This window comes from Excalfactoria chinensis, chromosome 7 (genome assembly GCF_039878825.1).
Source record: "Excalfactoria chinensis isolate bCotChi1 chromosome 7, bCotChi1.hap2, whole genome shotgun sequence".
NCBI lineage: Eukaryota > Metazoa > Chordata > Aves > Galliformes > Phasianidae > Excalfactoria > Excalfactoria chinensis.
In genome coordinates, this window is record NC_092831.1 from 19658886 (window position 1) to 19686637 (window position 27752).

General features: G+C 41.2%; 1 long non-coding RNA gene across 2 annotated transcripts in view; it reads right to left on the minus strand.

The window, feature by feature from the left end:
* Positions 1-27752, minus strand: part of LOC140254828 (uncharacterized) — a 121065-nt gene that overhangs the window by 59596 nt on the left and 33717 nt on the right. For both annotated transcript variants that reach the window (XR_011904328.1, XR_011904327.1), the window contains exons 2-5: positions 11292-13451; positions 7444-7578; positions 5369-5486; positions 4319-4409 (exon numbers count right to left, since the gene is read on the minus strand). This is a non-coding gene — a long non-coding RNA (uncharacterized lncRNA). The remainder of the gene's footprint in view (positions 1-4318; positions 4410-5368; positions 5487-7443; positions 7579-11291; positions 13452-27752) is intronic.

The window sequence follows — 27752 nt, forward strand, 5'->3', positions numbered from 1 at the left end:
GGAGTTACTCATTGAAAAAGGCATACTATGCAAAACACATATACACAGGGAGGACCCGGAGGCACCCCAGTCTCGCTTATATTTCAAGTCCAAACCCATACTGTCATTCAAACTTGCCTAGCATGCAAAATGCCTTAACAAGCCTATGCTCCAGCTTACCAAGCTGAAGGTAGCAGCACTACACCAATTCCTCTTGATTGCAGCTCCAAGGGTGAGCAAGGCCGTGGCCCTGGTTCTATCCTATAATGCATTGTGTGGAGGCATTACATGACTGATCTCAACATGAATACATGAACCTCAGATCATGGACCACAGCGAGATTCATTCTGCAGTTTGACGCCAGCAGCCAGGCATTGGTGAGTCCCCAGCCTTAACTTGAAACTGGCTTTTAAAGGAGAAAGAGGGTGGGGGCTGAGGGAGGAGAATGAAGATTGGAGAGAGAGAGGTTGCAAGGAGGGAAAAGGAGTTTGCAACACCACACCTCAACACACTTTAAACATCAACACTTAGTTTAGGATTATAACAAAACACTGCACTTGCTCTAGTAATTTTCTTCACAAATCACAGCCACCAGAACAGGTCAGTAGAACAGACAGTTGCCTATTCAATCTGACTTTGGCTTTCAGCTGTATCCCTTGGAAGCATTCTCAAGCAGCAAAACCAAGGCTTTATCACAGCCCCACTATGACCCCACAGAAATTGTACTATTCGGGAAAAGCATAGGGCAAAGAGAGAAAGGAATCTACAGTCCTTATACAGCGATTAGAACTGCTTCTGTAAAAAGAAATGCCAAGAGTAGCACAGCTCAGCAAAGCCGTTCTTTTATCCAAAAATAATCTTTAAACAAAAACATTGATGTATTAAAGGATATTTGGGACTGAACAATAAGAAGCATAACATAGGACCATGGAATAAGAAATTCTGTATGACACAATGGATCCTCACATGAAAAACAGTCTGAGATGCTTTTCATTATTTTGGTCTGCTTGTCTTAAAGAATGCAAAGTGAATACACAAAAGGCTTCTCTCTTCAGAAGAGCATTATCCTTTCATGTGTGATGGTATGTTTGATTACAGTGCAGCAACATAAGGGATAAGGTGGCCTGTCTGTACTGGATGAAATGTGAGATCACAAGGGAGTCTATACGTTTTGTGAAGGTGCCTTTATGTTCTATTATACTAGTTTTTAAGCTGTTTGCATGTGAATGCATTTGCATGTTCAAGTATTTGGGTCATGCAGCCTTGGTCACACGTGGTGGGTTTTATAGTACTTCATACATTCCTCTATAAATAGGTGCTGAGAATATCCTGCCCCATCTCAGCATCTGACTCCTAGATGTAACATTCACAGATGGAACTCCCTTGAGTCAAGCAGAGCTGAATGTTCACAGATGTGCTTGCCAGATCTAACTTTTGTGCTAGAAAATCTTGCCAAATCATGATTCTTTTACTAAAACGAGGAAGAGTTCATAAAATGGGAATCCATGTTTGATGGGAAACATGTTGCTGAAGAATACCATCACATTGTGAAACAGGAAAAATAGTAAAGAACAATTCTACTATGTCAGTAAAGGCCACTTTTATTTTGTAGAGGCAAGCTGATCAGCAGCAACCATGGTTATTTAGCTTTCCCTGTAACTAGGCTACTGTTGACTAGCAAGACACTCCACAAGGTGAGAAAAATAACTTACTGACTACTGGATGCTTGCTTTTGGTTTTAAGTCCTTGCTCAGTTCTACCCTATCATACTGCCTGAAGCTGCCAGGACTCCCTTCTCTTTTTCCCCCTGCTCAGTTAGCAACCCTCGGCAATGGGAGGCTGCTGAGAAGCACAGGAGTCAAACAGCATTCTCTGGATTCCTTCTCTCCCCAAACACCCCAATGTGTCTCTCTTTGCTATTAATACAATTGGTTGCAATGACAGTTATAAGATTATCCTTCCAATTGTTTTTCCAGACAAATGTTGCCTTGTTATATTTGGATGCCTGTTGCTGCTTCTTTTCCTAATGGACATTTTTCAAAAGCAAGACCTGCCTAGAGTCAGCAAAGGGCAGGCAGTTTTGGATCTGCTTTCAGTACCCCTCAAACTGAGGAAGGTTCTCACTGTATGCTGCTCACTCCTTCCCCCTCTCAGCTCTTCTGTGCCTCAACATTTTCATCCACTCTGCCAAGTCCCTCAAACATCTGCTTCCTCCACCCATGCTTTAGTGTTCAGGAATGTCTTTGGCAAGAGTCTGTGGACAAAATGGCTTTCCCCACCTAAAACCGATTCTCCTCTCTTGGTCTTCTCCCAGCAGATCACCTCCCCCAGCAGAAATAAGTTTATTGACTGTAAACTTTAGTGACCACAACTCAGATCCTTGACTTTCTCTACTGCTCTTTCCACTGCACAAGAGGCTTGATAGGGCATGACCTGATCTTCCTCTTATCTGTTCACTTCTTTGCTTTCAATGATTGTTCCCCAGGTCTCCTCCATTTAGTGTCTATAGAAGACAAGTTATCCTCCAGGCACCCCATGACCTCCTCCTGAAATTTCCCCACAAGTCCCTGCTCTTTCCCTCCCTTCCCCCCCCCCCCCCCCCCCATACACAAAAATACAGAGAAATCTTTGTCCTAAAAACAAGAATAATACAAAAATCCAATAACAAACCACCCAACCAAACAAGCCCCACAAAACAAAATGGAGAACTAACTCAGAACAATACCAAAAACTCCACACAGTAACACAACAGTTAACTTTTCATCTCTAATCTCATTCTGTAACATTAACACCACTATGTAGTTATTTTGATACCACTTCCATGAAAGATCCTCTCCAATCTCGCCTTCGTCTTAACATTCAATGAAGATGCAGCCATTAGCACTTCAAATGATTATTTCCCAGACATATCTCACAGTCACTCCATTTTCATTCATTCTATGTATTATTCTTAAGCACTTCACAGCATATGCTCAAACACTTACTGTCTCACACTCATTAGTACTGCCTCAACTCAATCACCTAATTTCTTTAACTTTCAACAGATGCTCAGATACTTTTTTCTAGTCTTCGGTGGGACATCTCTGTGCCATAACTAGATTACATTTTCTGTACCTTATTTACCTAAAATAGCTTTCCCTTGCAGTAAGGCGAAGTAAGTTACAAAGACCCCCTCTTACAGCTTTGGCTCAGAGGCTTCTCCCTACATATGTCTTAAGTTCCTCCTCCTTCATTACGTCTTCTTTTCAGTTTTTCTGATGGAATCAACATATTACTTGCTAGGTTTCTAAGAGACTTAGAAATGTCAGGATTAAAACAGCCATAAGAAACCAGACCAAAAGTTTTCACCTTCTTCTTGCCCCCTATACACAGTGATACTCAAATGAGAGACAGGAAGGGGTAAATAGTCCGGGAGACCAAGGCAGCTGGTCTCATCAGACAACCGCACCCAGCTGTTTTATATATGGGACAGGAAGAGGAAATTAGAAGCTGGAGTTGGAGGACAGTTCTCTGTTCAGAAGCTTAATGCAAAAAGACTGTTGTATTAAAGGCTGTATCTTGTTTTTACTATATAAAGATTTGAACAAATAGGAAGCAATACTTCTGCTGCAGGGAAGAAAGTGGAAAAGTGTTTTTGTTTATTTCCTGTGACTTGTGTCTTTTTTCACTTCATTATGATACTTTTACTTTGAATACGTTGTACCAGAACATCAAAAATTGAAAGTGATTCTGTTGGATTTACTTTTCTAGTTCTTTCGCTTAGTGCTTATCAGTTTTCCTTCAAGAAGTCAACCACTGTAAAGTACAAGTTGCATGAATAGCTACCTCCTATAAGCCCTGTGCAAGCCTGAGTCTCAAGTCAGTGCCAATTTAAATAATTCTTCCAACCTAAACTTCACCCACAGGATGGCGTAACTTGCTATGCCTTCAAAAACACCTGCATTGAATATCGAAGGTGTATCAGTTAACTAGTAAGGACTAAAGATCACTGAAACAAGTATTGATTTCTCTCTAAGCTTGTCAAATGTTTGGGGAAAATATTATAACTAGACTCAACTACTTAACTCAGATGGTATCAGAAGTGGCAGTAAAAAAAACAAATCCCGCCCCTTACTCTCTGTATGATGCTTCCATTTCCCTATTACAGGAGTAACTTCTTTCTTCTAATTACCTAAGCAAATTTACTGGTTTATAGCAAGAAGCCCTGCTCACAAAAGGTTTGGAACACCAAGTCACTACTGCAAGGACAACAGGTTGCTAACACAGTTGCCTTTAACAAGTTTCAGATCACCCAAAAAAGACAGCAGTCACAATTGGTAATAAAGAAGGAATAGTTTACCTTTACTGAGGATCGAGCTCCCTGGAAACTCTCATAAAGCAGGTGATCTCCAGGGCTGCCAGCCCTTAAACGAGCTTATGGAGGGGTGGACCTAGGATTGCACAGATGGATTACTTGCACTTGTACTCCCAGGGCTGGCCCTGTCCCCTCCCCAGTGCTCAATCACTGGTTCAGCCTGTGACCTAATGATTCCCATACACCTGTGTTTCTACAGTTCTGGTTAGGCATGGTTTGTACTGCAAGCAATGCACAACTTAGAACTGCCAATCTTGGCATAATTTTCAGCAGAACTGCTATAAAATGAAACAACCTCATTTCTAAACCTCATTATGTTCTATAACTTCATTCTTATTTTTCCTTTCATTAACAAAGAGACCATGCTATGTTTTATATAAATTGATAATGACTAATGGAATCAAACTTTACACACTTGAAATCAGAACTAAATCAAAAATGGATATGGAACTTAGTACAACGTATTTAGAAATTTACCATTACCACACTAAAAAAATTACAGCAATATAATAAAAAAGGAACATAATGTCTGCAGATCTATTTCACGGATTCACGCTTTCCCTTTTTATCATAAAATATAAGAATATAACTTTAAAAAAACGTGTTTGAAAAGTTCAACTTCTAACATTTATTTACTGAACTCGTGGAAAATGTGTCTACTGTCAAATTAGATTTAATTACAAGAGCATTTGGCATGTATGAGACGGACATCAATATTTTTACTTCATTCTCTTGATCACTGCTTGTTCAGTGGATGTAAATTGTTATATTTTTTCTTTGAATTTTGTCATACCTGAAGTTCAAAATAGAGCAATTTTTTTTTTTATTGCTCTTGATACATCTCATTTATTTTTGTAGTGGATGTTATCAGAACACATTTCATTCCACAACATTCATAGTAAGGAGTTTCCTTCATCTGCACATGCCATCTATAGTGTTGATGCTTCTTTCCAGGTTGGAAACAGCTAGTACAAGCATCTGAGCAAGAGGCTCTGTGTGATGTAGCTGTCTAGAGAAGTCCTTTGTTGCACATACCTCAGAGCAGTTTCACACCAGCTCAATTATGACGGAGCTCCATATTCTACAGGAAGACTTTGGCATGCAGTAGATTCCCAGATTTCATCTCCAGTAGTCTCAAAGTAAAAGCACTGTGCTAGGAATGTAAATATTAAGTTATTTTACTGTCAGTGCTGTATATTGTCATTTTGTCTATTTTCGACTATGGTGTATTTTTCTTTTCCTCTGCATCACCCCAATGCCAATCAAACTCATTATTTCCAAGTGTTTAGCATCCCCAGAATACGAACAGAGTATGTGAGCTGCACATGAGGATTTCTTCATGTAGACAGGAATTTGCTTCTGTAAGCTGCCTTGCTACACTGTTAATTGAATTACCTGCTTTAAGAAGGACTCCATACGTAGGATGTAAACTTGAACAAATCTGCTTAAAAATGTCTTTAAGGACCACCTAGTGGACAAACTTTATACAGCAGTTTTATGTAATAGAATCTCTGCAATACACACACCTCTTTTTGGAAAAAAAAAAGAAAACAAACCCATGCTGCATCTGTGTGGGAATGCAAAGGAGAGGTGAAGAAATGCACTCAGACCCTTGCTATAGACTGTTAGATAATGTTCACTTTCTCTTGACAAATGTCAGTGCAGAAATAAAATTTATTTGCCCAAGTGGATACATTAAAAAAAAAAAATATGCTGATTTTGTTGCTTTTGTCTTACATGGAGAAGGACTGGGAGAGATGGATGTCAAAAATTGCTTCTACCAGATACATGTAAAAATTTGTGAAATATCTGCTTAGTTCTAGCAGAACTACATTCCATGCCACCCAGTGCTGTATCTTCAGTCTCCCATCCACAGTGCATTGTAAAACAGAAGCAAGCAGCATCTATATTAAAAACTAATGATGTAAAAAATATCTTCAGTAATAATAATCTAAAATGCTAGTAACCTCAGACATGCTGCCTTCCTCCATTATGGAAATTTAAAAATGTATTTTCTCAATTCAACAGCTTCCCCACAGTTAGCGATACATATTCACCCTATTACATAAAGCATAGCTGGCCATGTGAAGTGCAAAGCTATTGCCTATGTTATAAAGAATAAAGATGTATTTGTTTGCCTTTATAGAAAGATTTCCTCAATTTATCTTCATTCAGATTTGTTAAATATTCATGTGTTCACTGCAGAAACTTGCATTTTTCCTGATTCTGCACTCAGACAAAGTGTTAATAAGCAGCCTCAACTATATTCTGCATTTTTCTGTCATTTGCTTGTTTCTAAATATATTACGAAGCTCCCACATGCAGCCTGATGGAAGAATTTTTTCCCCTTGTCCTTTCCGCCACTGGCAGAAAGCAGCGCATTTTGTAAAATAGTAAAAAGGAGTTTGATGCTTTGCCTCACTTACTCTGCTGTCTTGCAGATACTGAAACAAAAGCATTACCGTGGGGCAGAAATGCAAATGATTTTTTACACAGCATTCCCTACCACGCTGAAGTGGTTACATTTCTCAGTGTTCCTTTTGAAGGATTCCTTCCTATAACCAGGACTGTCTCTATACCACATATATGGGCCACAGCCAACTAATTCAGGAAAAAAATGCTTGTGCACAGGACTAATACGCTTTAATGGAAATTCACACACATCAAGTTATTTCTGAGGAACATTCCATTGCTGAGGAAGCAGATGACAGAAAAGCATCATCATGTTTGAAGCTAGAGCCTTGTGTAAGTGGAAAATACATGCTTCAGCAGCTATCTCTTTCTTGAAGCTGAACTGGGCTAGTTCAATCTGATAGACAATTCAGAATTTGAACAGGTTTGCTAATGAAAGTAAAGGCTCTTGAAAACACATCACTGCCATAGATAGGACCACAGTCCCCTAAGGTCTGTCCTTCTTGGCCTGAAAGCTGTTTTCACATTAGGGTTATGGCACATAACCAGGGTACTGTTGTTCTTCTATAGAGATACTGATTAATTTGAAGCCCAAGAAGTGGAAGGTAGAGAGTGGAGGCAGTGAGCCCCTGACTCCAACATTTCTGGGTTATTTGAGGATTCAGTTTCCAACCCAGTCCAGCCCAGTTGAACCATACCTTGCCTACTGCAGACTGGTGGGATGTCAGGTGCTACTTGTGAACCTCTGCAAAGTTCATAGCCCCTTTACCCTCTAAGAGAGTAAGGAAGGTGGGCCAGCTGCATTCCAACAGAAACGAAAGGCTGAATTTTACCTGTGGGATTAAGAAAAGATATGCAACATTCTAAGTTTTGGGAAAAAAAGTTCTCCAAAACAGCACACAAAAGACGCTCCATTTACTTGAAACATGGAGATAGTAGATGAGAACACAGAATAAAAAATTATTATAAAAAGACCAGAATAGTTGTACTGAATACAAACTGAATAAAGTGGGAAAACAAGTTCGTCTGAATTCTACTTGATTCTGAAAAGGTTTCTGCATGAATGAACTGTAGTTGCTTCAGGAACACGGGTACTGCTGAGACCTTTGCTATTCTTAAATAAAATATATGAAATTATTGAGATTTTAAAATTAAGTGCAAGGTGCCTTAACAAAATTCCCCACTGTACACAGCGTTAATATGAAGCCTCTAGTAAGTCTGCTACCTTACCTTAGTCACGCAGAGGCTAAACTAAATACCACAAGCCTCCCCACAGTCCTTCCTCCAAGGGGCCATGAAGCTGCCTGTGCTCCACAGCCCCTCCATCTAGAACACATGCTCCTCAGCACATGTACCTTGTTCTGGAGTTTAGAAGAAATCTACAAAGCTTATTCCACATTCTCTACATCAAAGGAATCCTTTTACTGCAAAACGGAGACTTTTATGACTCTTTTCTGCTACATTAAAGGGCCTGAATTGAGGATCTTCACCATTTGTGTGAAAGACTTCCTTCTCTGCTTACTTCAGCTTAAACAAACAACTTATTTTTATATTGCCTTCAAAATCAGCTTGAAAGCACCAGAAACTCAGCTGCCACAAGCTCTGTTCTGCTACTAAGAGCAAAGCAGAGGAAGACTTTGACATCTGTGATTTTATTTAGAACAACTGTAACCAGGGCAATGGCTACAACTGCAGGTTGATGGCAAAGGAATCTCACTCGCCTGCACCAATTCAGTTCAGCAGCCTGAATGTGTTATCATCTGATGGTTACCCACATAAAGCAGACAGATTATACCTTGCTTAAAACCTTCTGTCACCAGTACCATCATCAGTACCATACTGGCTGAATTATCAGAAGCACAGGAGAGCCATCCTACCTGCCACAGTTTGCTCTGATTCAAGATGGACACACCTTGGGAGAATGATCACTCTTTGCGTCTTTACTGGTGTTGGGCCACAACACAAAATGCACAACAGCAATTTAAGAGACTCCAGCACATTTTCTACAGCAGGGTTTAGAACATCCATTACTTCAAAACACGGAAATCAGTAAAGCTATTGCATGCGGCAGATTAAATAAAACAAAAACAAGGGAAAAATAACGTATCCACGAATTCCTTCAGGCACACGTTTGATGTTTCCCTGTGGCCTGTTATACCTATCTGCCCACAGCTTTTACAGAAAGCTAGCGGGCCAGTGGCAAACAGCTCCATGTTGGTTTGCTTGCTTTAAATATATTTTCAACTGGTGGGTATCCTAGCTAAATTCTATCAGACTGATGCTTGTACTGAACATAAGAAGTACACAAGTACAATCTTCAAGAATGATTTAAGCCTGTCTAGACAGGCCTGTCATTGCACACTTGTCAGCGATTTGTTGCCTTAGAAGCTCACTACTGAGGATGTGTGCCTGCGTATGAGGAGGACAAAACAAACAGAATGCAACTGGCTCCCAATCTGTCTCTGCTGCTATTGTTAGATGTCTTCTCAAAGACTGACAGTGCTTCTTGTACCAGAGCTGCTGCTATTGACGGCTATAGATTTGTCAGTTGAATTGCACAATTTTAAAATCAAATTTAACAGCAGTTTGCAGTTTCCTGTGCAGGAAAGGTGACAGCTTGCCTCCAAAATGCTGTTTAAGCTAAACTACAGGTTCTTACTGTACAGCAATCAGCCAAGATGATACTGCATTCTGTGGAATCATCATGCCAAAAATAAGCACTTTTCTCAAGGCATTTTCAAAGCTGATCATTTCTAGCAACATACTTCACTTAAAATGTTCCAGAATATGATAAATTCCTGAAGTGTTCATTTGTTATCAGTTCTGTCATTCTGAACATTTCAGAAAGAGACAATGATGGGGCCTCATAGAGGCTAAGCAGTTTTCCTATTCAAAACTTGAATCTGTACTGACTTTGCATGGAGTCTGCCTTTTAATGACAAAACATCCACACTCAAGATAATGTCAAGAAGATTTGAGCTCTCTTCATGGCTAAGGTGTTGAGTACCTTTCACCCTTGCATGCAGTTGTCACAACGAGTCACTCCTTATCTCCTAACTTCCATTTCTCTTCACTACTCTTTATAAAGCATCTGCAGTACTCCCGCACACGTGAGCAGCTGCAAACAGCAGTGTCACAGGAGCACATCTAGCTGTGTGGTTTGTTGGCAATCAACAGCACCAGCCAACACTGTCCCTTTCCCAATAACTGACATTTTCACAAAAAGGGAAGACCAAATGTGAAACATAGCGCTATGATGAACCTGACCCTGTTGTGCCATGCCTTGTGGTCTGTGGTGGCCCACAGGGCTGTCCTAGGGATGTGCACCAAGCAACGCCATCACACATGTTCACCAGAGACACCTTCCACACCCAGCCTGGGGCAAGGTCTGAGCTATGTGAAAGGACCAGGAACGTGTGTTAATTTCCCCAGTGTGGACTCCTGGATCCCGGGAAAGAAACTAAGGCCAACCGTGGATATTTGTGCCTTCCAGGACCTCCTCACCTCTTGATTTTGGTTTCCAGGCAGCTGGGCACACTCTGCCATTCCTACAGCTGCAAAATCAGTCTTCATCTGTGCTTCCCAGCACAAGCCCTTGCTCAGCATTCTTATCACTTTTCTGTCCCTGATTTGATTTTCACTGTGCACCCAAATTCAATTTTCCAGCAAATTACATCAGTTGCTTGCAAAGCTTAAAGCACGCTCTGCACGCTGCATTCCTTTGTGCCATCTACTGCTCTTTAAACCGCGCAGCCCCGCTTGCCGTTGCAAGGCTCCTCCTCTCATGCAAAGCCGGGGGCGAGGCTTTCCGTCAGCCGCCCGCCCTGACGCTGTTGCTACGCCGCCAAGTGCGCCGTTAAAGGACAAGATGCATCCTGACGCACAGCGATCCAGAGGGTTAAACCTCTCCTTACAGCGGCAGCAGCTTTCCCCGCCTCCTCCCGCCCCCACGCCGAATGAGGCGGCGAGCCAAGATGGCGGCGACCACAACAACGTCGCCGCTCCCTTTGTGCAGCGCCACGCGCCCCGCCTCCGCGCCGCGGCCCCACCGAGGGCGACACCCAGCGGCCGCGCGGCGTAACGGCCGGCTGGCTGCGGGCACGGCGCGCGGCGCTGCGGCCTCGGCGTCTGCAGGGGCGTTTTGCTTCGAGTGAAAGCAAATCGCCCCTTGAGGCCGGCACGGCCCCGCTGCACCATGCGCCGTATGCTCAGCTGGCGGCCGGGGCTCCCGTGCGTGAATGTCGGTACTCTGTGGCAGAGGCTATGAAAGCTGACCGCCGTTACTATTCGGGGTACTTTCTGCTTAGATTTTGTGTATTCTGTCTGCCAAAAATGTGTTCATTGTTGGATATTCCATAAAATAAAGATACTTCTGATCTGGACAACGCCGCGCTATTTTCTTAATCTTCCAGTGAACTGCTTATAACATGTAAAAGTCCCTTTGAAATCACTCCAGAAATAACAAGACCCGCAGCGTTTAAAGCGGCGCTCCGAATGCACAGCTGCTCTTGTATTCCACAGACAAGTGTTTGCAGAAATGCAATACCTGAAAGAGCCCTGGGGCGGTGTGCGCTGCAAGCTGGCATTACTGATGTGACTGACTCTCTTTCCATAACATAAGGAAAATCCTTGCGTCTTTCACACGTGCTGAAGTCAAACGAATGGACCGGGATGGGGACTGCCATCAGTAGGTGCTGATGGTCTGCAGTGGGCACGGAGTGCACGCCGCAGAAAACAACATGAAGGGATTGCTTATGCAACAGTTACTCTTAAAACCACACATTTGTAACTGCCGGGAGGCTCAACATCCCCATAAAGTTTGGTATCAGCTCTGACCCTTATTCTCGGAGGAGATGGATTTGAGAACAATGAGTTTAACCGAGGAGTTTGCCTTGCTATCTCACTCTCCATTTCTACAAGTCTCTGGTGTCTAATAATGCAGCTAGTCTGAATTTCAGTTTTCCATAGGATAAAACATCCTCAGGTGACAGCTCCATGCATCACTGATGCTGCTCTCAAACTCAGTTGTTCTAAATGTGGATCAGGCTCCGACTCTGGCTTCTCTTCAATAAGCTGTTTATTAATCTGGCACCATTTCTTACTCACATATTAGGGTGGGAACTGTTCCATTGGCAAGATTATGTCTGAGTCTATACTTAACTGCAAACTACTTAAACTAAATAATGTTGCTGTCACTTACAGTTATGTCAGCTGCATCCCAACTTATCCAATGCTTTTGACACATACACTCATCTGTAATATCTTCCATTTAGGCTAGCTCAGCAAAGAAAGAAAAATAGCATACGGTACGTGGTTTTGTTTTTCCAGCCTATGTAAAGCAAAGCCTGCTTTGCTTTTGAGGAACCTTTTGAGGTTTGGCTTGATTTAGTTTCATTTTGGCACCTGTGATGAGTCTTAGATCTTCCTGTGTCGCTTTTCATTTTCAGGCAATGCAGAATATCTTCATGCCTCTCTCGAGGGTTTATCCATTCCTAGCTAACTACTCCATGTTCTTCTCAGTATTTTTATTCAACACAGGGTTAATCACCTTTCCATTCCTTTTAAACAAAATCTCATGCAATTTTCGTCTTCCATACTGGTGACAGATGCAGGGAATATACAGCACCAGCCACCTTGTGCTAAAAGGCACACATACTTTTCTACAGACTTTCATCCTAAGGTAAATGGAGAAAGATAAATACGTACGACCGATCCTTTCCCTACTGAAGATATATATAATAGCTAACAAACTGGAAAAGGTGCCATTTGTCACTATGCTATGGAAAATCCTGAGATTTTTCTTAGGCTGTTTTTCTCCTTTCCTTCCCCTGAGGAAGCTGTAAAACGGACAAACTTTTACCCAGTAATGGGCTTCTGTCTTCTTCCTTTGGCTTTTCTGTCACTGTGAATGACTTAGACTGTTGTACCACATTGGTTTGGGCATCACTGTCCAACGTGAAGTAGCACATACTGCTTTCCTGCCAGATAAACACTTGCCATCGGCTTCAATACTGCCTACTGTTTGGCTGGAAAGTTCATCTGAATGTTTTACTTTTTAGTGCATGCCCTTCTGATAGTTGCGTGCACATTTCCCATAGGCTGGCACCTCCCATGCTGCCTGCTATAATACCCACAGCTCCACATGCCACTTCTGTCAGAATAATCACTCATGTAAAATTGCCTTTGATCTCAGTGGTTTTTTTTTGTTTTTGTGTTTTTTTTTTTTCCTATGACAAATTATTATGATTCAAGATGATTAATTCTTGTGCTGTGCCAGTGAGGTTTTTTGTTCCCATTCACGGTGTTATCATCAGTAGCCCGCTCTGAATAACTCAGCAGCAATAATTCTTCACAAACTTTTACAACAAATGTTTTGTCATTCTGCTCACATGGATACAGAGTCCAGAGGGAGCAGGTTTGCCCCCCTCAGCCTGGGCTAGGACACGTATTATATGGAGGGAGCACCCAGCTGCCTCCAACCAGCACCCTGAGTTGAGAACCCATAGCACTGCACTAACAAATGAGCTTCCAGAGGTGCAGGATGAGGATGTAACGCAGGGGTTAAAGTGGGTAGGTGGTAGAGGTCCTTAAGACACAGGGTGAATTCATCACCATTTCTTCTTTCTTCTGATGCTGTCAGCGTGAAGAACTGTAGTCCATATCACGGTCATTCTGTCGGATGTGCATGCTTCAGGGCTGTCTTCACCTAGAACATAAAGAATATAAAAATCTTCAGAGCCACAAATAAAACCAGCTTGTCTTCTTTTTTTTTCTCTGCAGATTGAAGAGAAGGAACTCCACTCTATTTCAGAGAACTTTTATTTTTATGTCTACATTGATAGTTAAAGTCTTGTGGTGCCTACTTCATAAACCAGATGACTGGCATTAGCTTTTGAAAAACAATATATGACGGGTCTTGAGTGTCTAGATGCTACTGTGACTTGATAATAATAGAGAACAATGATACATGTAAATGTTTGAATTACAGAAATTATTTCAGACCAGTGGGGCAGAAATGGCCGTCTTCTCAGCCCTGCCAGCTTATTGAAATTGGTCATCTATTCTTGCTTTTCTTGTTACACAATAAATGCTATTTACATCTAATTTATTATAAGCACATGTTGAGTAATAGACCATAAAGCTTTTGGAGATTCTATTTTCAGTTACATTGTACTGCTGCTGAATAAGAAGTGCGATTGCTGAAATTTGTTTTCAATGGTATGTTGATTAAAAGCTGCTTGAGTTTAAAATTCCAGCCATCTAAAATGAAAACCCTTCACATGCTTCATATCCCCGGCCAGCCAGAGTTTATTTTCCTACAGTGTATAAATAATGGATTTTGCTGTTTATACAAATCCATCATCGAACGAGGTTGAATTCTCAATTGGCAGTGTGAATTGTCTTGCAGAGAAGCTAACTAGCTGGAACTAATTTTGAAATGGGTATAGTGCATAATTACAGTAACCTAGTGTACAGGTATATCTGATGTTTAACAATATGTATGAAAACAATACTGAAAAACATAGCTGCCTGGTTATAAGCTAAATCCATTTTAGTGTAGTGATTTAAATCCCCTTACTTGGCAGAAAGCAAGTGTCAAAGATGAATGTATTTCACACTACCTTTTCCCATGAAGACTTTAAGCATAACCTTTGCCAGCAGCTTACAGGTAATCTTGCCTCCAGAGAAATGAGGAAGGTGTCCACGGAAAAAGCAAAAGCATTCAAATGAACTTTGTATTTTTAAAACCAACTTTAAATCTTTTAGGTTTTTAGTATCAGCGTGGCTTGGGAACCATCTGGTTAAATCATTTACAGTCTGCCCGGTAACAGCTGGATTTTCCAGAAGCTAGGTGCGTTCTGAGCTGAGCAGATCACAGGCAGGTGACCAGCAGGATGTAGCAGGGAAAATGAAAGCAGCAGTGTTGGAACCCATGATGGGAATGTTTGTGGTAGCAGGGAAGTTTCCAGGAGAAGAGTTCAGCAAAGATGTGCTGGGCAGGTGCAGTGCTGTAAGGAAGCTGGTGAAAATCATGGAAGGAAGTACAAAGAGAGAGATAATTTAAGGACATTAAATACAGAGAGACTTGACCGTCGTGTTGGTGTTTGAGGATGTCTGAACTAGAAAGGGATTGGGGGAAGGGATGAAGCCTTTGAACACAAAGAAATTTATGGACCTCTGAAAGCAGAGATAAAGATAAGGCCTTTCAGAGATGCCTGAAGATGAAAGACTCACAATTAATCTAACTTTGGGAGATAGACCAAGCTAAGGGAGCTGCAAGATTTAAACTTTTGTTGCTGCTGCATGACACGTGCCATGGTGTTATGTCTCCCCAGATAATGCTCTGTAGCAGGCTCCACACCTTGCCATGCTTATATCAGTTCTCTGGCATTGTTAGCCAGCCATGAGCTGAGCTTTCTGATATAACAAGAGTAGCCAGGCTTTTTTCACCTTAAAAAGAAGAAAGTTGCACTGGCATCTAATATTTATCTTGAATATATCTCATCAAGAAAGCCAACTGAGCCACTGAAAGCACTCTGTGGATATCAGGTGCTGATTTGTTATCTGCACACAGTGGTAAGACAGGTGCTGAGAATTTCACCACAGCCATCAAGTAATAAAAGTACTTCTGTAACAGCAGCTATTGTTTATTTCAGTTTGATGAATGCCAACACAGCAAACAGCACAGAGAGAAACACAAATAAGAATGTAGCGTGTTTACAAATACAGTCATTTCTCCTATGCCAAATTCATCTCTGTGGAGAAAGCAGAGATTCAGGCTGCATCCTGCTCACCTAAGGTGGGAGGGATTAGAGAGGTCACTGGGTCCACACCTTTCCAGTTGTGGACAGTCAAACTTTAGCACGTACATTTCATGAGGGATTATTCAATTCTGCATTTAAAAGCCACAGGTAAAAGCTCCTTGTTGCTCCACTGGGGAAATCATTCCACAGATTATCATAATTCACGTTTGGGAAGCATTTCTTGATACTTGGTGCATGTTTTGGCTTTTCAGTCACATCTCCTGACTCTTAGCTGTTCCTTGTGAATCCCACTGAAAAATGCCTTTCCTTCACCGGTGGTCTTCTTCAAATATTTGTAGGCTGTTATCATGTCCACCATTAATCATTTCTTAGCTGAGCAATTTATATATTTAACTCTTCTAATCTCTCCTCATAAATCAATCCTTCTAGTCTTCGGATCATGTTTGGTGCTCTTCTCTGAACTCTCTAATTTGTCAATATCCACAAATGTGTATAATATTCCAGACGGAGCTGTAGTAGCGTCCATACAGAAAGTGGTTATTTCTTCCTTTTGCAGTGATTTGATACTGTTTTCTCTATGCAGTATTGTACTGGCCTTTTCACACCATATCGTGTTGCCAATTCATGTCATTTAGCATGCGCTATCTCACTTAGATCTCTTTCATCATTATTGCATCCCAGATTTCTCCTTCCTGTTATTCCCTCTCGGATGCCCTCCTAGCCTGCACTTTTTCAAAGCTGAGTCTCATTTAGTTATTTTCCTTCCATGGTTCTATATGCTCTAGGAAATTCTCTGTTATTTTCTTTGTACACTGATCTTTCGTTCCTTCATATTTATATTTGTGGGTTTCATCAAAGTGCTCTGCACTCCCTTTTCCAGCTCATTAATAAAGAAGTCAGACACAGACCGTTCCTAGCAGTCACCCACATGGTAGCCAGGAGACACTTCCCACCACTTTACTACATTGCATCTTATTTCCTGTAATTTTGTTGCAGTTTCATTGAAAGACATATGGAAATAGCCAAGCCAGTGTGAATTAGTTTTTCAGCTAAGATCCTGTGAGAAAAACCATCATAGCTTTATGAAAGCTGATACACAACCTGTTTGCTGTAGTTCCCTGTCCTTGCTTGCAGGCTTTACAGCCCAAGCTCACTGAAGTCAGCAGTGACTATTAGGAACAGAAATCGCATTTACAAGAGGGTGTCTGAGTGCAGTACTCTTGCTATTGTAAAAGTTGGTAATATTGATCTTTACCTGTGATCTATCTTTTTTTTCTGTTCTTTGGCTTATGCTAGGTGAACATAAATGAGTTTAACTAACTCCTGGAAATCGTAACAGATGCAGGTTGTCCAGGTTTCTTTTTGGTGCTTGTTCACATTTCCCTGATGTGTTTTCTTGTCTGTCCTTTCTCAGTTGTCGCAAGTTTTTGTTTTTTTTTCTTTACAGGATTTTCATCCCATCCTCCCTCAGTGCTCAAAACATTTCTTCTTTGTTTTTCCCACTGAGGAAATATCTGAAAAGGAACTTGGTGTCAGAGCCATTTCATTTATTCCTTTCGTGTGTGAAAGGATCTGTTCTCACTAGCATTTCTTTTCTTCAAAGAATACTTATGAAAGTCCTCAAATAGTCAAGGTCAATCTCCTTGAACTCTTTGGCTAACAGAGTTTTGCAGTTTTGCATGTTTTTTTTCAGTTGGTTTGGAGGGTTTGGAGCTTTTGGGAAAAGATGTCTTTTGTTTTTGAATTGTTTATATCTGTGTTTTCATTTCACTTGCAACTTTTGACTGGCCAAAGAGTCAGAATGATTTCTTTTAAATAGAGCTCGACGGTATATGTAAGGAAAATGAAATATTTGTAAACAAACCTTTGCACCACGACTGGATGCAGACCCTGCTGTTCTGAAATGCTGGTGAAGTGACACTGCTTGAAAAAAGCATATCTGACCTGGATTTCTAATGGTAGACCTTGAAAGTGGATGAGAGTATATCTAGTTATCCTTCATTTCATCATTTCCATGTATAATTACAGCTAGTGATCTCCAGAAAAAAGATGAAATTGAGTGATTTTACATTCTAAATTACACAACTAAAGAAATCATTAGAAACATAACCTTGGATGGCAGTAACTTCTTCAAGTAATTGATGAGAGAAGGAGCAGAACATGATAGCTATCAGAAATGAGTCTTGGCTCTCAACACAAAGAGGAAGCAAGAAATGCAGCGAAAGACCAAATTATGTCTCATATAGCCTCTGTGACACTTCTTTCAGTTTAAAAGATCTTGGTAAGTGATAAGTAATCAGCATAACTGTCTTGGAGAATAGACAGATATTGCTATCTCTCTTATTAAAGATGGGCAAACAAGAGGACAAGAGTCAAATTGACTGTGTGGCATACATCAGACCTATAGAGACAAATCTCTTCCTCGTTCTGTTTACCCAAGCTATTTTAACAGTGAGATTAAGTATCTTTCAAAAAACAAGCATAAAAAATCATGAAAAAATAATTTTGGATTGTCAGAATCTGATTTGGTAATTCTCTTACATTTCTAATACTTGCCATTCTGGATAGGCCATATTTCTTGGATGCTGGAAGGTTCTGTCAACATCTAACTTTTTATTATTATGGACATTTTTACAATTAATTTGATTGCAGATAGGGATTGCTCTTTCAGAGAGGAGATTCCTGTAGAATACATTATAATGCTTGCCTGTAGTCCCTCAAATATGCTGGCTGTGCACTATAGACCAAGAAACTGACAGAACAATTGTTTCAGCCCTCTGTATCTTGTCCTTTTTTTTTCCACCCTGTGGCATGCAGTTGAAGTTCAGTACAGTATATGCAAAGTCTGCTACTGATTTTAATGTGCTGTGAATCCATAGTGCATGTGCCAAATGGACTCAAAGCAAAGCATGCTAGGCTTGAACGAGCCAATAAAGTTCTGCTACAGTCTTGTGTCTTACATGTGAATCTTGAGAAAGAGATGGAGAAGTACTGAAAAAAAGTACTACAATTAGAAGCTCAAGTCTTTGGCTTTCACTTAATTCTTTCCTTTTGAGCAGAGGAGTGCAGTAAGCATCAATGCTGAGGTAGAAACAGGATCAGAAAAAGATATCTATTCTTTTTCACTTGAAAGTAAGGAGGAAGATGATGTCAATTAACAATATTGGCTTTTGAGTGCCTACATGTAGTGAACCGCCAGTTTCAATCATGTTATCAGAAAATAGATGACTTCCTTATAAAACTGTATCATAGTTGGCACTCTTTCTCTTATTGTAAAGAAACAAAAGACTGACCTGGCATGAAGCCTATAATGCATTTTCCTTTGATGGAGACCTCTTCAGATCATGTTTTAGGCAGACTCATGAGTCATACTGCAGTAAAGTTTCATCTTTATTGCTTGTTATGAACGTGAGTTTTATGGAAAACAGGACTGTCAAGCTAACAGCTTTGTGTGCTTATTAAAATTTAAACCCTTTAAAAAACACACACACACACAGAAAAACCTTGTGACTAGCTTAGTAGTCTCCACACAGTGTACATGCTCAAAAGTGAAATCACCTGAAAAACAGAGCAAACACATGTGGTCTGAAGATGGAGCACCTGACATTAAGCGTTGGCTGGTTAGCTGGCTGCCTTCACTCAAAATAGGTGTTGGTCAGGGCTTCTTCCCTTGTGCAGCTACTTAGGAGAGGTGGTTAGTGTAAATGCAGTCATTAACCTTTAATTCCTCCCAGTAGTGGGCTGCTTAAAACACCCTTGGGTGGGATGGGTGGGCCATGCAGAGGTGCAGTGTGGCCCAAGCCCGGCAGTGCAGCTCGCCAATGTAGAGGTGTTGCAACACTGCTCTAAGCCAGTGCACTGTTCTGGGTTTGCTGTGTCTCTCCTGTTAGTTTCTGTACAGCAGAACCTGAATTATCTGAATTTATTGTTAGAAAAAATCCCTCTGTTACTTGGAACACGCTTGTCATGTTTTCTGATGTTTATTTATTACACTGGAAAGGAACGTGTTTATATTAACATCTGATTATCTCTCATGCTTAGCCTTCACTGTTCCATTTCTATGAGAGATGTTTCCCTTTTTTGGGCTGAAACACTCATTCCAGGTTGTGCAAGCTTGGTCCCTTGCTGTGTGTGCTGTATCCCCTGGCAACGGCCGGCTGCTCAGCACTGGCGTGGCTGGGTGCTCCCCGCCATGACGCACGTCCCCTGGGACACCAGGCTGTGGCCACCACCGCGGGGCTGCCAGCCAGTGCCCTGCACCCGGCTGCGCTTTGTTGGTTAGCTGCAATGCCACTAACGAAGTTGTTGTGAACTTCTTTGTGCTTTACAAAACGTGAGATCTTTGGAATCGTCCAACACTGGATTTATTTTGTTTCAATGGATGTTGCTGACATCAATAGAGACAGAATGAGGCCAGCTCTGAAAATCTGTCTTTTCAGGGGTTTGTTTTTCCCTGGTACATCAGTAAATAAATAAATCCAATTCTCCACAGTCATTCAGCTTCTTGAGAAATTTCAGCTCAGTGGTGGTCCCTGACTTCCACAGCAGACCTGTTATTGCGCAGCCATGCAGCCAGGCTGGCAGAGGAGCAAAAAAGGCCGGGTTGTCTGTTCTCTGTCCCACGGCCTCACAGGAGAAGGACGGGTCCAGGCTGGACCCTGACACATCCTGAATCCTAGAAGTGTGAATTTGTATTTTCTCTCACTGTGTTTCTGCACTGCAAATGCACCTAATAGCAATGCTAGTTTCAAATAATACTTCCAATAAAGTCAAGCACTATGAGGAAAAAAACATGGTGATCCTAAGGAAAGATGGACAGCTATTTCTGTTCATGTCTGTGTCTGTGTAGAGACAACTTGAATTAATGGAAGCCCCTGGGAGTGCTTGAACGCAAAAGCAGTCCCACTGAGTATTTTGCCATCTGCTTTCTTTTGGAAGAAATATTCCAGAGAAAGTTGGGGAAAAGTCATGAGTGCTTTAAAGCTTGCATTGTGATATTATTTCCTGAAGATTTATTGCCTTTTGATGGCAGTCTTTCAGCAGAAACTCATGAGTAGTTATGTTGTGAAGGAATTAGGAACTTTTGTGGTTTGTCTTTAATTTACAAATCAGCGAGAGTATATCTCTCTGAGGTGACATGCGGTCTTGCATAATTTACGTTCTATGACACGGCAGCTTTCTCCTGTGTGCAAATCGCCCTCCAGGAATGTGACAAAATGGCCGCCACTCACATAGGAGTGCATTCTTACACCACAATGTTTAGATCCAAATCCAAAGGTCTGTTGTGTTACAGGTGTTCCCACTGGAAAAGAAGGGATCCGAAAGTTGAATTCAAATAAAATGTGACTATCCTCCGAGTGTAGCATTTCAGTTGGCTCGTCTTTCAGTATAGCTTCAATTTCGGTATGCTGTTTTGTGTTCAGAATTTCTTTGCTCAGAAACATTCTTTTGCTTGTTTAGACCCTTACACATCTCAATGCACTTTTAATTTTTGTGACATTGTTAATCTTGCTTTGTTTTGGTTCAGGGTCTGGATGGTGAATTAAATGAGCATTTTTATTTTGGTAACCTTCAACATCATTGCCTACCAAGTTCTTAATTAGGAGAATATTTTCCTATTCACACCAGGGAATAGCAGATTTCTGAAGCAATTCTGTAGGTCTAGACTTACTGTGAGGTTTTATTTTGGAAGAGATTATTCTCTTGATGAAAGTACAACCATCATATCAATTTTAATATTCGGCCTAACTCCCTGAATCTTATGTTTATGGCAAAGGATCAAGTCAATAAGGCTTTATGACTTTGTCACAGTAGAGTCCTTTCCTCATTCAAGGAATAAATCCCAGGCCACACAGAAACCCATTATGCATTCTTGATATGTAAACCATTCCAGAATAAAATTTAATAAGAGTAATGAAACTAAATCAACATGACAAATCTCAAATAATCCACTGGAACATTTTTTTTATTTTTTATCATCCAGCTGTTAAGACTAACTGAAATGGCAGAATCATGATGTGCAAAGTCCTACAGAATAATGCTATGGATTTTGCTGCAGCAGCAGTAAGAAACAACCTTTATCAAAAAAACATCTGCCGAGTTCCCTTTGCAATCACTGGCAGCTGAGACCAGTGCACAGTAAATTACTCTCCCCATTCTATCAGTTCTCTCCTTTATTCCTCTGATGCAGCATACCAATTTGTACTCCTGTACACTGGTCGTTAGAGTACTTGTGCTGCATTTATGCTTGCTCTTACGTTTACAAATAAAGGAATAAAAAAAAAATAAATCAGGAAAAGTCCATATACATCAGGTTTCCATCCAGGGCTCCTGCACTTTATATATGTTTAAATGGAAATGAAAACTAGATTTAAGAGGCCATGATCTCAATCTAAAAAGCAACCTGCCTCACAGCGCAGTTTCTACGGCAGAGAACATCACCTGGGTAATGAATAGGATTGGCCAAGTTTTTGATGGGTTCAAATCAGTGTGCATTTTGCACCTGGCCTAGTTTCTGCCTTTCTTGTCTATTGCTGGAAATTTCCTGAAGGCTGCAGGCCTCCATCAGTGTGTGCTACTGGAGAGCCAGCTAACAAAGGCTGTGTTAACTAACAAATCATGTCCCCAGAGCAGTGCTGGTTGCTGACATGATGGATGGTGCTGCAACATCAGGTAGGGCCCTACTTAGAAGAAAATACATACAGCCTTCAGGGGCTCATGAGACTTCAGAAGGCTTTCTGCATTGGTTGCATGTCAGGACTTCCTGTGGAGAGGGAAAGTCAATCCCAGTCTGTGAGGCCCACAGAAAAAGAGCAAAATACAATCACAGCTTTGCAGCATACAGTCAGATGGCTGCTTGCATCAAGGCTGCATACAGTCATTCCTCATTTTCTCTCTCCCACAAACCCCAGTCTTACATCTGTTAATCTTCCATCAGTGAAGCAACAGCAGTTATCTGAGCCCTAAATAATTCAGGATGGATAGCTCTGTGAAATGATCTGCATGAAGTAGAAAAACCTGCTGTGGTTTTTTGTTTGTTTGTTTGTTTTTAATGTCTTCATGCAAGAAGAAGGTTGCTGACTAAAAATGTAATTGTGTTATGGGTGAAAACTTGGAGGTAACACAGGACTGTCAGAGAGGGCTACCATGTGTGGGTGGGTTTGCCCTACGGGGTGGACCTGCCTCAAGGGGTTGTATGTGGAACAAGCTGTTCTCCTTGTGCCTTCACTCTTCCTGTTTGTGCTCTACTCCCATCAGTCTCAAGAGTTAAAAACAACTCAGATGCTGATAGTATACTTAATATATATGGTCTGCAACTGCAAAAGGCTATTCCCTATTTATATCATACAGTGTTTTTTAATTACTTGATGTGCTTTCGCCTCCGTGGAGCCTTCAGCTTGTTATGCTTGCAGAGCTATTTATATTCTGCCTTGCCTTGGGACTACTTTCAGAGCCACTGGTATTCAACCTTTCCTAAGAAAAGTCTTTAAGCCCTGGAAGCAGACAATAAAAATTAGACTGCACACAGCACAACAAATAATAGTAGTTGCACCAAATCCTATTAATTATTTTTAAATGTCCTTCAGCTCAGTTACAGAGGAAACTATTGGACTCTTGGCTTAGAATGAAAGTGCAGAGGCTGTGTGGTCAGCTGTGGTCGTGAGCATTCCCCTGAGCTCTGATGGGAATGGAGAACAGGCTTGTGAGTTCTGCCCTCGCTCTGTGCAGAAGGTCAGTGGATCAGAAAACAGCCAGTCGAGCAGCTAGTTTCAAGAGCTTTCATGCACTTGTTATGAATCTTATTTTATTGTTAATGTTCCTTTTAAGTTTGACATTAGTTTCCCTACTGCATTATGCACACAATGCTATGAGTTATTTTTTGATGTATAAAGATTAAAAGTACTCCCAAACTATCTAACCACTTCACGAAAGCAATGGATCCAATGTGTGACAAGACAGCAGTCCTCTTGGATTTCACAGGGGAATGAAGAGCCACATGCACACAAGTCCAGAGCTCTGCATGAGAAAACAAGAGTGTTTTCCCATGAAAATGGAGAGTCACTGGAACCAAAAAGATTTCAGGGAGGGCTCCATCTCAAAACTCTTTTGATTCAGAAAGTACAGGGAAATGTTTCTGATTTCTAAAGGGTGCCTGTTTTCTTTAAAAATTGCTCAAAAAAACCCTTTTCCTTTGAACTTCAGGCTACTGATACAACCTAAATGGTACAAAGGGAAATTTTCTGAATAGATTAAAATTGGTAAGGATGTGTTTAATTAATCTTCACTCATCTTATTTTTACTTTTAGGACTTCTAATTTCTCATATTCTTCTAACACAAGAAAGCCTTTCTCTACTTTGTTGTCCTTGGTTGCATAGAATCTGAGACAAAATTATTTGGAGCATACAAAAATCGTATTAATCTCACTGTATTTTGAATGAGGTCTCCTGTGACTGACCACAGTGGAGCAGACATTTGTTACTAACAATTCTCTCCAGTTTTGTGGACTGGTAGCCCACAGTTCATGCATGCATAGTACCCATCCCAGACAGACTACATCATCTTGGGAAAGAACTGCTTAAAAGGGGTCCTTCGGAGGTATCCAGAACTCTCAGGACTTGTTACATCTGCATCTTGGTTAGGAGAAGCTGAGAAGATGCTGTCTTGCATACATGCTTTCAATAGATAAATATCTATTTTGTGCTATAAGAGAGGCAATAGCTGGTCTAATCTCTGTGATATAGTTGGCTGTATTAGTGTAAGGTTGTTTTTAACTCTCTTGAAATACATTATTTTATTTTAAAGCATGTATTAAATGAGAAAAAGTTGCACCTAACAGGTATCAGCCTAACTCATTACTTTTTAAATTTAACTTCCCAGCTTGCTGGTTACAGTTTCACCCCTAACTCTTATTGTATTCACAGTATAACACAAAAAGGAAATGCATGGGTACATTGTCTTAGCTGGTGGCTGACATTCTGCCTAAATGCTCTTGTGAGTGTCAAATGCTGCTGTACATTCTTCAATCTCCCTTAGAGCTCATCGCTTTGTTTTCACTGATTTTACTATGATATCCATGTTGCGGGGCCTTGTGAGAAGCTGCCAGGGAGCATTCCCATGCACCAGGACCACCGCACCCCTCACCCAGATACCAGCACTGTGGGCGAACTCAGCAGCTCAGCTGCATGCAGAGACAAGCATGAAAGTTGCCCAAGGTTCCCAAGACAACTGAAACCACAGGATATTTTATTTGAGTTTGGCCAGCCTTCATTGGAATGTGGGTTTCAAGAGGAGGAGGAAAGGAAAGGTGGGGTGAAGGGAAACGTGTCAGGGGGCAGAGGGTTGGGCTCTCACTCTTGTCACATCCCTGCCCAGAGGGGATGCTCCACTCTGAGAAAATGTCCAAAACTGTATGTATGCTGGCCTTCACCGCAATGTGGACTATGAGAAAAGTTCAGCCAGAGCTGTGCTCATCCATCCTTGTGGAGCAGAAAGACAGTGTCTAAGTTTGACTTAAAATTATCTAAAATTAACTTGCTCTCCAAGTGCTCTGCTTGGAGCTTCTCATTTACTGAATGGAAAGAGATGTTCTATACTTTGTAATAGAAGTGGTGACAGTCATGATCTTCATTTATTTCCCTTCTAAATAGAATGATGCTGTGTGCATGAAAAAGGTTAAAAACAAACAAACCATCATGATCTGAATTATTTGTTCCAATTCTATCAATTCCACTATGAGCACCGGGTTAAAAGCTACCCTCTTGTGCCAGCAGTGAATGAGAGGATGGGGTTCCTGCATCATGTGAGCTCTTTCTCAGGTATCACAGCAAAGAGGAGCAGTTTAGCAGACCCCTGCAATATTCTGCCTTTCATTCACTGACCTTCTCCAGAGAAGATCAGGATTTCTGACTAAATGTGCTCACGTTTGAAAAATCTGGGCGAACAGAGTTGCTGTTAGTTACAAAAATCCCCAAATGCTGTTGCTCACGTTAAAGTATTCATTAAAAGATGGCTTAAGGTTTTTTCTTAATTATACTGTTATTAATCTTTGAACTCGTTTTAATGGATGTGGCTTTATTGTTCTCTAACCAACTGAGCTTATAATTCTATTGCAGTATTTGTGGTTGTCCAGGCACAACACTTCTCACCACACTGACTTTGACGTTACTCTTTTGTTGGTGTTCCATTATGAACAGCGTAATGCCGATTTTGAAGGAAGAGGGAACCCTGGGCAACCTGCTAGAGCTGGTCCTCCAGTCACAGAGGAGATGTAGTGTGGGGCTGTAGTTTGTGCCAAAAGAGGGCAGTGAGACTAGGAAGCAAAATGAGCACTCCTCACTGACAGCCTTCCAAAACAAAACATGAAATCATCGTTAAAACCATCAAGTGCAACAAACGATTTTGCGGTTGGCTTTTGAATACAGCCACCTACCAAAATTAACAGACGCAGCTTAATGCAATAACATGAATTAGAACACGTTTTTCTATCGTTGCCATAACGGCAGTACTCATTGTAACACGGACTGAAGATGCGAACCCCTTTCTTTTGCCACTTGTGCCCCAGCGGACCGTCGCCGCCCAGCACGTCCCGCGGGACTCAGCCGCACACCTGGAGCACCGCGGGCCGTGCCCCGCCGGCCGCCCGACTGTCGGGAGATGCTCGGGAGCCGCGCGGCTCCGCAGCGGCACGGGACCCCCTAGAGGCAGCCTGACCAACTACCGCGGCCGGAGGGAGGTGCTGAAAAAATCAGCGCCTCCCAATTGTCGTAACAGTTTGACATCCTGTTTTTGTCTTTCTGCCACCTCGGCTCTCTCAGTAGTTCCGAAGCCGCATTCCTGCGTGTTTTTGACAGGATGCGACAGCCATTTCCTTATTTTGTACGGCTATTTTTATTGGATTACAATTACTTTACATTATGATCGATCGAAGGCTAAAACTCAGCTATTCATTTGATGTTCATATAGCCAAAATATTTCTTTGAAGTTGGAGCACTTTTTTTTAAAACAAGACTTTCCCTCCATTAGGGAGGAGCAGCCGCTCCAGCACGGGGCGCACACGCCTGCATTGTGGGCCTGCACAACCTCCTCTGCTTTGTAAGAGTTTTGCTCCTGTTAGAAAGGGATGCAGTGAGCTGATAGTGTGTGCAGATTTTTGTTTGGCAATAAGGACGTACTTGCTGTAAAGAGTGCACAATGCACTGTGTGCACACCTCAGACATTACTCCCTGCTTTTCTGCTGCTGTAAAACTGCTGCCAGAAAGGATCACGCTAGCAGAAATGTTCACAGTTTCTGAGTAAAGCTAAGTGAAATGAAATGTGAAGTTGGTGATACATTAAATCACAAATATAAATATATTTTTACAGCCGGCCGTTATCTCTGAATGAGCACGTTTACCCAATGTGCTGATTAGCAATTTGAGTTCTGAAAACCCTGATTACATTTAAGATGCAAGAGATTAAAACGGCTCAACAGATAATGTTAATAGTTCGTCTTCCTTGATGTTTTTATTATGTTTAAAATCACAAAAGTTACACCCAAACTTCTGGCATGGTAAACTCACCAGGAATAGTGTGTCTGTGATGTATCCCATGGCAAGTTGTGATCCTTTACAGCCAGTGTTTGAAAAAGAGCTCCTTGCTGGGAGGGCATGTCTGTGCTGCCTTCATGGTATTTACACACACATGTCGGATTTAAGCTACAGAACTACATAATAGATGGCCGTACTAAAAATGCCTCAAAAGAAAAATGAATGGTATCTTAATTACTAATAGAACTCCAACTTCTGCGAAAGTTCGTATTTGCTGCCAATAATTCTTTCTTTTCTATGAATAAAATTAACTAAAAAAAAAAAAAAAAAAAAGAAAAAAGAAAAGCACACATTCATTTATGTTGAATCTAAAATTCAGCTCTGATACACCTCGGTTCTTCCATTCTTGTTTTATATTTCTTATACGTCTGAACATGCAAACGTGGAGGTGAAAACATTACAAGCCTTTTTTATATGCTGGCAATCGGTGGTTCAAAAGTTCACACAATACCATATGTCCCAATAATATTTATCTAAATCTAAAATAATATGGATCTGTCAAATAGGATCCCGCGTGGTAACAAATGATGGAATGCAGGGGAACTCTTAGATTTAGCCTTCTCTTTTTTGTCCAACAAGCTAATGCAATAAGACCAACAATAAAAGGTTGTGTAGTAGGCCAAAAGTCTGTGACAGATAAAAAAGAAATGTTGGAA